Raw genomic sequence first — 12253 nt, 5'->3', positions numbered from 1 at the left:
ACGCAGTCTGAGATCCCAAATATGTAATTAAATTTAAGAATTTATTCCTGAGTGCTTTGATATTGTTTTTTTTTAAATTCTTCTAAGCTCTAACTAGATTAATCTTAACATTGATATGATAATCACTTTTTGTAGCAATATTGTTATGTAGAAATATAATTATAGTCAAATTCATTAACAACTACAATTGATTCCTTTTTAAAGGAACACACAAAGGCTTGTGGTTCTCTTCAGTTTAAATGTAAACTGTCAAAAAATTGGAAGTACCTATCATAGGGGACTGGTTGAGTAACATATGACTAATCATGCAATATAATACTCTGAAGCCATTAAAAAACATATTGTAGAAGAATGTGTATTTGCACAAGAAAATGTTCACAATGTACTAGACAAAAAAATCTTACTATGAAATAGTATGTATACACACAAAAACATTTGCTAGAGAAAATACTCAGAAAAAAAGCTAGAAGGACATACATCAAAATATAGAGTAGAGTATCTGAGGATAATGCAACTTTTTCTTCTGCATTCCTGAATTTTCCAAGGTTCTGTATTTAACATTATTTTTATAGTTTTTTTAAAAAGCTTTTTAAAAAGAAAAATAGCTCCCAAAGTAATTTCGCAAGTCATTTCTTATACTATTTCACATCTATTATTAGTAAAGGTAATGGAACATCTTTCACCACGGAAGACTCTCAATTAAGTTTAATATAAGGGAGGCAGTTTTTCCAGTTGCTTTTAAAAATAGCAAAAAAAAAAAAAAAAATTTACTGGGTCACTATTATGTGCCAAATATTCTCACATATTATAATAAAAGTGAAACATTAAGGATAGCCAGGAAAAAAAGGCGGCTGACAATATGTCCACAGTAATATTATCTTATAATTTTTAAAAGAATCACCACCACCACTCAAAAATAGTTTGATTTAACTAACTTTTATTGAGCATTTACTATGTGGGCGATTCTGTCAAGAGGGAAGTCTAAAGTTAAGAAAAGCTGGAACATAGGCTCAAGCAGGAAGATTGGTTCAATGTCTCAGAATGGGGTTCCACAGATCGCCTGCCTCAAAATCCCTATAGTTTTGGTTAAAAATGCAGATTCCTGGGGCTCTCAAACCTACTGCCTCAAAGCCTCTGGAGGTAAGACCCAGCAATCTACATTTTAAAAAGCATTCCAGATGATTGCTACATTAGTGAAACCCCACTGCTGTAAAAGATCAAGCCAAGTGAATAGGGTTAGAAAAAGATTATGAGTCTTAACTGTTAGGCCACGGAATGAGTTAATTCTATAGTAAATAATTAGGGCAGGGAGAGGAGGAGGTCAGGGACTAGCCAGAGGTTTTGAGCTAGGGAGTAGCATGTTAAGATCTGTGCTTTGGGTCAGTACTACTCATTACAGCATAGGTTGAAAAAGAAAACTGGAAGCACTAGAGAACTGAAGACAGGGATCTATAATGATGCATTAAAATTAACAAAGAGAATAAAGTGTTTCCATCCTGGTACCAAAAAGAAAGGAAAGAGGGGGAAGCTCATGAAGTGTTATTGATGAATAAATAAGATTATTTGAATGCTGAAATGTTAAACCCAAAAATATAGAGAGGAAGATTTGGAGAAAACTTTACAATGATACTTTGTCTTTCATTCATTCATTCGTTCAATCACTGACTTGTTACTCACTATGGACCAAACCCTGGTCTAGATGCTAGGTCAAAAAAACAGATGAAAACCATTGAATTATACAATTTAAGTGAATGAACTGTATGGTATGTGAATTACACATCAATAAAGTTGTTATTAAAACAAAACAAATGAGATTATTTCCCCTGTCCTTAAGGGTCTCAGAGAAGTTCTGGGAAGATAGACAACTGCAATACAGCATGGTAAGTATCAGGCCCCAGGTAAACAGAGTGTTCTATATGAACACACAGGAGTGTCTTAGCCAGACCGAAGTCCGGAGGAACTCATTCATGAACAAAATGTAGAGAAAGCCAAGCAAGGGAAATACTGCAAAGCAGGAAGAAGGAAACCTGGAGAGCACTCGACTTTAAAGTGAAGACCTGAATGCCAGGAAGGAAGCATGAGAAATGAGGCTGGCCCAGGATGAAGGCAAGTCAGAAAGAGCTCTATGCATTACAGCCTCACTTCTCACAGTGTGGGCCTCAATCCAGCAGCACTGGCATCACCTGGGAGTTGTTAGAAATGCAGAGACCTGGGCCCCATCACGGACCTACATCAGAATCTCCATTTTAACAAGATTCCTAGGTGACGCAAATGGATGCCGAAGTTTGAGAAGCACTACACTAACAAATTTTTTCTCAAGGCAAAAATCCTATGGGAAATTAGAAGAATTTCAAGCCAGGGAGTGGCATGATCCAATACATGCAGTACATAAAGAAGATTACTCTGTCGGCAAAAAGAAAAATAGATTACAGGAACATCAAATAGATTAGGAAGCTGTTTCAGGATCTAGGAAAGAAATATTAAAGGCTCAAATAGAGTATGGATAGTATCAGGAAATGGTAACTGATTGGTTGGGGGTGAAGGGGGAGTAAATGATTTCTAAGTTTTTGGCTTGGGTGAATGGATGGATGTTGATGCCATTCACCAGACGGAACAAAAGTAATAACAATAATTATAGTGGCTTACATTTCTTAAATATGTACCAGGCATTATTCTAAGTGCTTTTCATGAACTAACTCATTTAATCCTCATAACAACCCTATGAGGTAGGTACTATTATTATCCCATCCTACACATGAGGACACCAAAACACAGAGGTTAAGTAGGGTAGAGTGGCATGAAGAGGGACGGAGGAGATGACAAGTTCCATTCTGAATATGTTAAGTTTGAGGTAAAGACGTCCATAAGACAGTTTGTAGGGATCTAGGCTAGGTTTGCAGGGAGAGCAAGCAGGTTAGGAACGGAGATTTGGAAGTCATCAGCACAGGGTTGGTACTTGACTCTTTAGGAGTGGGTCAGGCTACAGTGGGAGTCAGTGTAGGTCTGGTCCTCATGGAAGGCTGCCTTATACAGCAGTGAACCGCGAGCCTTGCAAAATCCAACACCTTCCGAGTGCTGTAAGGATTCCATTCTAGGGTGCTATCTTAACACTGGGCATATTTTGCTCCATTCTAATTGTTTTAAAGCATGTATTGATGTTGAAGATCTCTCAAGCTCATGACTGCCCACTGAAAGCAAATTCATCTTGACCACTTCAAACAAATAGTAATTTGTTTTAATTAGGAGAACATATCATCTACAATGAAATAACAAATTTTCAGGTAATTCTTAACTTAATATTACATTGTTTATACTCTTCAAGACAGTAGCTTCCTGGTTTTCTTTATAAAATTCTTTCTAATTTAATTATTCCTCCAATGAGATAACATCTGCCAAAATCAAGGAGAAATAGTGAATAAAAGCAACAATGATGAAAATGTTCAGGAAAAAAGTTTAGATTTCTAAAAGGTTAAATTTTTAAAATAAATTTATATATTTCTAGTCTAAGAAGATTTCTCAAAACAGAGTAAAAGTACTGGACAGCAGAAAGCATCTCACAGAAGTGGGACATCTGGTCAACCTAGCCCTGAAGCAATGTACATAAAAAGTGCTATTTTTAAAAATGAAACAAATATGAATACCCTACCCTGCATAAATGTAAATGTTAACCCTTGCCAAGGAGACCTGGAATCTAAATTGACTAAAACTGACTAATTCAAGCAAACATTTATGTATAAAGAAGCTTATCGTAGTATATTTCTTATAACAGTGAAAATGCACAGCAGTAAATTATGGTATATTCAGATAATAGAATATTATGCAGCCATTAAAAATATTCTCAATGAATATTTAACAACATAAAAATTCTCACAATACATGTTAAGTTTTAAAAATTATAAAAATTACCATTGTGGATATAGACAAAAGACTTAAGTAAATCAATAGTTGGCAATGATTATCTCTGGGTAGTATAATTAGTTTATTTTTAATTTTATGTTTCTGTATTTTCCAAAATTGTCTACACTATATCATTTTTTTCTAAGCAGAAAAATTTACTGAGAAGTCAATTATATTTTTAAAGTTTTTTTTCCAATTAATCTGTTTGTTTTTAATTCTTTCTCACTTTATCTAACCCTAGTCTAAGTCTTAAGGTCCAGGGCAGAGGTTCTTAAGCAGAAGGGGGGAAGCAGTGGGGAGGGGCCTTGTCTGTAGACAATATGGATTGGCTGTCACAACTGGGAGTGGGGGAAGTTACTGGATCTAGCAGATAAAGGCTAGAGATTTAGCGAAACGTCTTACAATGCATGGCACAAGCCCCCAGACAAAAAGAATTATCTAGTCTACTATGTCAGTAGTGCAGAGGTTGGTCTAGGATGAAATCTTGGTCTAGGATGAAAAAAATGAGAATAAGCGGAAAGAGAAAATACAATAATAGCTGTAGTGGGTTTAACTTTTCATTTCTAAAATAAGATTTTAAAAATCATATAAATTATGTTAATGAAAGTTTAATCCAGGCTTTAACCCAAATTCCTTATTATTAAGTATTTCCTGATTTAATGGATATCTCCAGTTCTGCTCCTAACCTGAGAATGATGCTTGTCAAACTATAAGATTTTTCTCAACTTGAGCTCTAGATATAGAGATCAATCCTATATAAAAGTGTTTTAAAGTCTATAGCCATGCCACTCTGGACACACCAGAGATCACCTGATCTTGGAAGCTAAGCAGGGTCGGGCCTGGTTAGTACTTGGATGGGAGACCACCTAGGAATACCAGGTTGTGTAAGCAAAAAAAAAAAAAAAGTGTGTTAAGCACTGCTACAAAATGTCTTAAAAAGAGAAATCATTTCTTTAAAGTAATAGCTGGTTATTGTATATACTCTGGTATGTTAAGCTCAATAACTAGTTCTAACTAGTCTAAAAACTAGTCAAACACAAATGTTTAATTGTTTAAAATACATACACACAGAGAAAATGATTTATGTAAACTCATGCAAAATTACTTCCTATTGTGATGTCAGATTCACGGAGTGGCAACAAAGCAAAAGTACCCTCTTCGATCTAAGTTAGTAAATAACAAGTATTTGGTTATAACAAAGTACAACAGAGCATTAGGGGTGACTGGATGAAATAAAGTAGTAGAAGGATCGAGAAGCAGATGACAGGGCAGAAGGTAAGAGAGCAGAAAAAGATACTATACCGACAATGAATGAAGGATGATTCGGACAGTCAAAAAGGGGTAATAGGAAATTTTGCACCTTTTCTCTGAGTGAAAATGAGGGAAGAGAATAATGTATGCAAGAAAGATGTGAAAGAAATAAGGGAAAATGAAATGCTGAGGAAATACAGCAGAAAGAGATCAGAAGGAAAGGCAATAGGGTTCAAGGTTCCCTAATTCATTGAGATGGAATAAAAAAATACCTTCCAAGTCTCTAATATGCTTTTAGCAACATTGCTTGTATAAATTCTTCATGGCTTTTTTTTTTTTTTTTAATTAAAAATGATTCTCTAAGGGAAAGATACCCAATGTCTTTCTGTTTATGCAAAACTCTCTCAATCTTCTTTTGGTGATTGGTTCATAATGGACATCAATTAAGGGTAGCTGTTTTGTTGTCCACCAGCACTATTCCTTCTGATGCAGAACAGTTCTCAGCCACTCTACCAGGTCCGAATGGGACTAACGATCACAATCCTGCCCTCCCCCGGCCCCTGTGGCGAGCACGACTTGACCACTTGTATTCTTCCCCTACGGCCCACAGAGCGCAGTGAAAGGAGATGGCACATGACCCCGAGCAAGGGCAACTAGAATTCCTCTACCAGGCTCTCTTTCTCCAGGTCCAGAGCTAGATCATGTGGTATGCAGGAGCCACTGATCATCTTTTTCATCCCAAAAAGAGCTGTCCTGAGATAAAACCAATGTCAAACAGCACAGTCTGACATGACACCCAGTGACAGAGAGCCCCAGAGACCACATCTGAGCCTTAAAGCCAGCCATCCTTGGGCTTTAAGGTCATACAAGCAAATAAAATCCTTTTTGGCTTCGAATTGGGTTTCTGTTATTTCCAACTAAAATCGCTCTGGCTCGTAAACTGTTTAATACTGTCAAATAGAGGTTTTGGTAAGTGGGTGCGTCAGATCTATTATCCGTGAGTTAACCAGGCCCTTCTCTTTATGTACTACATTTTAACTGATATCATAACTTGAGGTAAAGAATTTCATAAATGTAAAACGTAATGTTTAAAGTAGAAATTCATTTTAAATGACATATTTATTTCAAGATCTAATAAGTATCTCCACTGAACTGATTTAATGTTAGAAACTTCAGTTTTTGCTGTTAAATACTTCACTATTTGTCCAGCTCACCTTCATCTTTCTAAAGAGTTCTACTCTTTTAATCTATCTAGCCTCTACACTGCCTTGATGACTTTATTTCTCTTATTCTGAAAATCCTCTAGTTTCAGTGTATATTTATCAAGAATTAGAAACTCCAACCACACACAAAGGATTTCTAGACAGGACCAATGCATTTTTTGTATGAATGACCTAAGATAGACAAAACTTGTCTTTTTTGTGTCCAGTCTCCCTCCAGTCTAGCATTTTGCTCACTTTTTTTGGCCACAGCAGCACATCAGGCCAAAGGTAGACAGATGGTCTCTATGAACACTGAGGGATGGAAAACACATTTTCCCCTTGATTTCAATTAAGTTTGGAGTCATTATTTTGAAATCAAAACATACAATTGGTTCAGTTGTACAGGAGATATTTAATGCTAACGGCTGCTGGTTAAGGAGACTTCCAACTGAGGAGGGCTTAGCAGAAAAATGTAAAATGCCTGAGGCAGGAAGAAGTCAGGGATAAATTTCTGCAAAGTTCAAAAATCTGTATCAGCACAAACCCAGACTGACATGACAACTCAGGCAGAGAAGTGTTAAAGGGAAAAACTGACTACTAAGGCTGAGGAAACAAAGCATGAAAGGCAGACATCATAAAGAAAGTAAAGGGGTAAGTGTGTGAAGGGAAGATTAAACAACTACCCAAACTCCTATCCCACCTATTCCCACCTCCTATCCCACCTATTCCCACCTCTCACTGTCAGTGAAACTCCACAGGAGTGACTCCCAAGTTCAATACTCTGTATTAAGTATCTTTATTGATTCGGCTAAGGTGGAACTGTAACATACATTTTTTAGAAACAAACAACAAAACAAACTCTCCCTCTGCCCTGGTGGGTAAGCACAACTCGGAAATACTTTCTGAATAAGCTGGGGAAGAGAAGAAGCTAATCACAAGGGAGCTTTTGAGGATAATATTCTGTATCTTGTTTGTGGGGGTGGTTATATAACAGAATATATTTGTTAAAATACAAATGTACATTTAAAATGAGTGAATTGTATTACATGTAAAATACACCTCAATAAAGTTGATTAGAGAGAGACAGACAGTGTGAGGCAGGTTCTAGAGGAAAGCGGAGGGGGTGGGGGGGAGTCCCTGAACAGACAAATGGAAAAAGTCTGGGAAGACCACTGTGGGACAGACGGCATAACTGTGGGGTGGAATGGGAGGAGTGGAGTTGTCCACACAATATTTTACCGAGGGCCAGACCTTATTCTATAGATCAGCCAGGAGTTTACACTTACAATAGTAGTACCTTATACTTCATCAGGAACTGCCCAAAGTGGAGACAAATCCAAGTCACCTTCCAGTGGGCCACGAGCCCCTAGATTCTCCCAATGGAGAATTCATCATAAATCCATCATAAAATGAAAAACAGAGAAGCAAAATTACCTTCTGAGATAAGAGGTAAGGTAACGGGGTTCATCTCTCCTCTCCCACACTCTCCTATAGAAAAGTTAGTGTCCCCCTCAACCCTTTGGAGGTTGTAGTTAAATCCCTGGAACCCCATTCATAGACCTTCCTCCAGTGTTCCCCTACTTTAAAAAGCTTAATCACCAAGGAGATTTAAACTGTTTATCAGTAGCAACTCTCATTAGAATTAGAACCTCCCTGTCATCTTTTAGCCACTGGGCAATACACTGAACTTTCACACTTCAAGAGAGATCAATAAATTTTAAGAGGAAATCATGAGCACTCTGCTTTGCTCCAACAGTCTAACGAAGTATTTCTGAGTAGCTTACAAGGTCCAAAGAGTCAGCAAAAATTCATGATGTAATGGGAATTAAATTTTAGTTTCCAAAGCTACACTACTCCCTCTCCTTCCCATCCTGTATCTAACCCATCACAAAGACCTGTCTCTCAGATTTGTCCCCTTCTTTCCCATACCTTCTGCATGCGCCTCAGTCTACCAGACAGACCTTCATCACTACACATTTTGTTTCCTGCTACAGCTGGTCTCCCTGGCTCCCAGTTCTCCTATTACTCATCCTGTTCAACATGCCTGAAAATGTGCTTACTTGTTTAACCACTTCTTTATACCCTGCTTCATTCCTGCAAGTGGACTAATCATCCCAAACCATTATTTTCAGTCGGTCTCTCTTCTAAGTATTCTTTCATTCATCCAATAAATATTTAATCAGCACCTACTGTGTGTAAGACATTGTGCTAGGTTCTACAGAAGGTAAACAAAACTCTAATCAGCATCTCAGGGGGCTTACAGTATTGTGAGAGTGGCAGACATATACACAAATAACTATAAGATAGAAATGCGTACAAGTCATTAAGACAGAACTGTCAGCTAGATGTCAGGTAAAATTAGAATTGGTAAAGAAGTAGAATGTAAACAGACAAGGGAAAGGCTGCTGAGGTTTCCAACGTGAGGGACTAGGAGAACTGCAGTGCCATTAACAGCCCTAGGGACATCAGGAGGAAATACGGATGGAAGGGGCATGACAAGAGGCTTTGAGGAGAGTGAATGCACTTGCCAAACCCCAAATCAGGGCACATGATCGGCAATGAAATTGCCATCCTGCTTTTAAGATGCTGGAATAAGTCTGAAAAATGTATTTATGATACTAAAATTTTAGAATTTCCAGGATTGATGGTTTAAAGGGACAATGGCATAGAATATAAAACTGAAACTATCCCAGAAAAAATCTAGGCCATGTGGCTTCGGTAGGAATGAAGGAATACAGTGGGAAAGGAAGGTTACAGCTATATAATCTACTGGCTTAAACAGTTGATTCATCTAGGAAAGTTTACACGGCTCTCGAGCAGGGGTTTTTAAGTCCTTTTGCACTGTTACAAAACTGAACATCCTGACACACCATGGGGAATCCTAATGAATCAACGTCAGGTAATCTTGGCCATTCTACAGCATTTATGGTACTATCCATGGTGTCTGGGAACCTCAAGTGAGGAGGACTAGCATGTCATTTTATTGCTGCTGGTACTATATCTAGGTCTAATTAATAAACCCTGCTCCATGAATGCTGAATTCTTTGAAGTTGCTGAAAGCATCTATGGGTGATGTTATGATTCAGATATCCACTGGCAAGTCAGGACTAGCAAATATTTTCAAAATTAGAAGCAATGAAATATTATACACACCTTCAATTCTTTTAGGAACAAGCCAAGAAGATTTAAAAATAAATCAACACCAACCCTATGAATATACTAAAACCACTAAATTGTACACTTTAAATTGATTAATTTTATGGAAGCTGTTCTTTTAAAAACCAACATGTTTTAACCAAAATATTAGTTTCTAGAAATATTATATCCTAGGAACCTAGCCATTGCCCTTAAAATGTTTATACTGTTGAAAAAATTTGCAAAATGGAAGGCCCGCTAAAGTGCTATGACAAAACCATTATCATTTTAGCTATATAAAAAAAATAAACTGAATGTCTCTTGCCTTTCACCATAATAAAAGCTGATCTGTATCACACATCAAAATCTGCCTGTAAGCTCTGAAAGACATTTTTTAAAAGGGCACTTTTCAGATTTAACCACTATGTTGAATACCATAATTATGGCATGTCACTAATACATCTTTCCTAGTTATCTATCCCAGAATTTCCTTTCCTATAATCCTCTGCAAGGGAAAAATTCTTGTGTTTATCCATTGATATTACTTCTAAGGATTTCCCTCTTCCTCTAATAATCACCACTCAAGCTTTTATCTCTAGAGTCATTCATCCAACACCCCCATGTCCAAAACTGCTCCCTACCTTCTACTAATACCATACCAGCTGTCTGCCTGCTGTTGAGTAACAGCAGGTTATTTGTGCCCTTGGAGATTCAAAATGGGTCAAGAATATAAGAAGCAGACTGTAAGCCCTTTGAGGGAAAGGATTGTGTATTGTTTGTTAGAATCTCCCAACACTGAGCAGAGTACCTAGCACCAATATTTTTGCCCACCATTAAGCTAAAGTCCATTCACAAAAAGAATTAGCCAAGTGACCAGATTATTTTTAGGCATAATTGTATTTAGGAGAAGAAAGCTTAAATTCAACTTTACTGTGGGTGTCTAAATCAGTCTGTCTTTATAATGACTAGTAGGTAAATTTAAAAACATTATGAAAAAGCTATGACCGAAGCCCAAAACATTACAGTTTAAAAATCATACTGTCTTTTTTTTTTTCCTACAAATGATTCTTGGCAGAAAAAAATAGACCCAAAATCCAAGAGCAATTTATTTATCCAGTCACTTTCTAGTTAACCCACCTGCAATTAGTCAGGCAGCTGAAGGATGGCCTCCTCACAACAGTGAAAGGGGCAGGGTAACTATACAAAGTAACTAAGGAATGTTTACAGATCTTTATCTCTTCATGTGAAAATGACTCTGATATTTCTTAGTAGCCACCTCGTACATTTAGGGATTAAATGAGTTAATCTGTAAAGCACTTAAAACAAACAGTACCTGGCACATAGTAGGTTCTATATAAATGTTTGTTAATAAAGTAACTTTGAATCAGCTTTCAACTGCATACATTTATATATTAGAGATCTGCAATCCCTACAAAAAGTACCAGGTTTAGAGAGAAGTTTCAACTGTGCTGTTTTTAAATCTGGGGCTGGAAAGAAAGGGGTCCCAGAGAATATTTCATGTAAACTCTTCATGGGTGAAGAAATTAATTGTATACCTCGTAGAGAAATTCACAGGTTACAAAATGCTTTCCTATTTATTATTAGGTTTAATCCTCACAACAGCCTCCTAAGAGATGCAGGGCAGGTATAATTAACCCAAATGAGGAAACTGAAGCACAGAGAGGTTAAAGACTTGCCCAAGGCTACACAGCAAGTGAAAAGGTCTGGGGGCTAGAACCCAGTTCTCTTGATGGGAGTCCAGAACTGTTTTCTCCATATAACATGCTGCATCTTGGGCCCTCAGCTTCCTTGGGTCACTTTTGGAAGCAATAATTCTAGAACCCTAAATGGAGGTTCTACTGCAAAGGGAACTTGAAAAGTTAAGGCAATTCTGTTAACTGTAATTAGAAGTAATTGATAGCTGGCAAAACACCTACTTACACATGAATTACAGTAAAAAATGCCAATGATAACACATTCACAAAGGGCACCACACACTGCTCAAGGCAAATTTTCAGAACAGTCTTCAAAGGGACAGTTCTCCAAAATATGCCATTCAGCAATTACCAGACCCAGAGAATACTGGTGTCAATATTACAAAGAAAAAGATGCCACTTCCCTTTAAATTAAACCCAGAAGGAAAAGGCTTGCCCCAGCAGATGGTGAAGACATGGAGCCTAACAAGGCACTAAGGGATTACACGCAGGTTGCAAACTCCCAGCGACAAATGAGTACGGACCAGCCCATGAATCAGCTCGCATTCATCCGGCTGCATCATCCCCAGGGGCTCACCATCTCAGGGCAGCAATCTGAAATCGGCCAGCTAAAGGTGACAATCGGCTGGCGACCGTTGCAGGATTCCAAATAATCTGACAGAAAGGTTGGCCGGTGGTAGAAGTGGCAACGCATACCAACACTAGACATTATTTTAAGCGCGTGTCCCCAAGGGAGGGACCATCTGATCGACCAGAGAAGCATCTTCCACCAGCCAGGATTTTCCCTAAAGTGAGCCGGAGGGCTGGGCAATCCTGACCCAGGCCCACCCTAGTAAATGCACACAGGTCCCCTTCCCAGAAACATGCTCTCTGCTCCTTGCCCAAGACGCCTGGCGGGGGCCACAGAGACCCCCGAGGCCGGCCTCCCTCCACCGCCTTCATCCCCATCACCGCCCGAAAGAGGAAGGCGCCGTGGCAGGCGGCAGGCGTCCGGGGCCGGGGATTCGGAAATACTCAGAAGCGGGGTGGTGCCAGCCGTCCAGCCCTCGCGCC

The 12253-nt window shown here is 38.3% G+C and overlaps 1 protein-coding gene and 1 pseudogene across 1 annotated transcript in view; one reads left to right on the top strand and one right to left on the bottom strand.

Annotated features, from left to right (window-relative positions):
- Window positions 1-12253, bottom strand: part of MYO5A (myosin VA) — a 165176-nt gene that overhangs the window by 144059 nt on the left and 8864 nt on the right. The gene's annotated exons all lie outside the window — the stretch shown is intronic.
- LOC112469860 lies at window positions 4670-4788 on the top strand (annotated as a pseudogene).

Source organism: Pteropus alecto, unplaced genomic scaffold (genome assembly GCF_000325575.1).
Source record: "Pteropus alecto unplaced genomic scaffold, ASM32557v1 scaffold86, whole genome shotgun sequence".
Taxonomy (NCBI): Eukaryota; Metazoa; Chordata; class Mammalia; order Chiroptera; family Pteropodidae; genus Pteropus; species Pteropus alecto.
The sequence above is the reverse complement of the archived record's forward strand: the minus strand, read 5'-3'. Positions and strand labels throughout refer to the sequence as shown.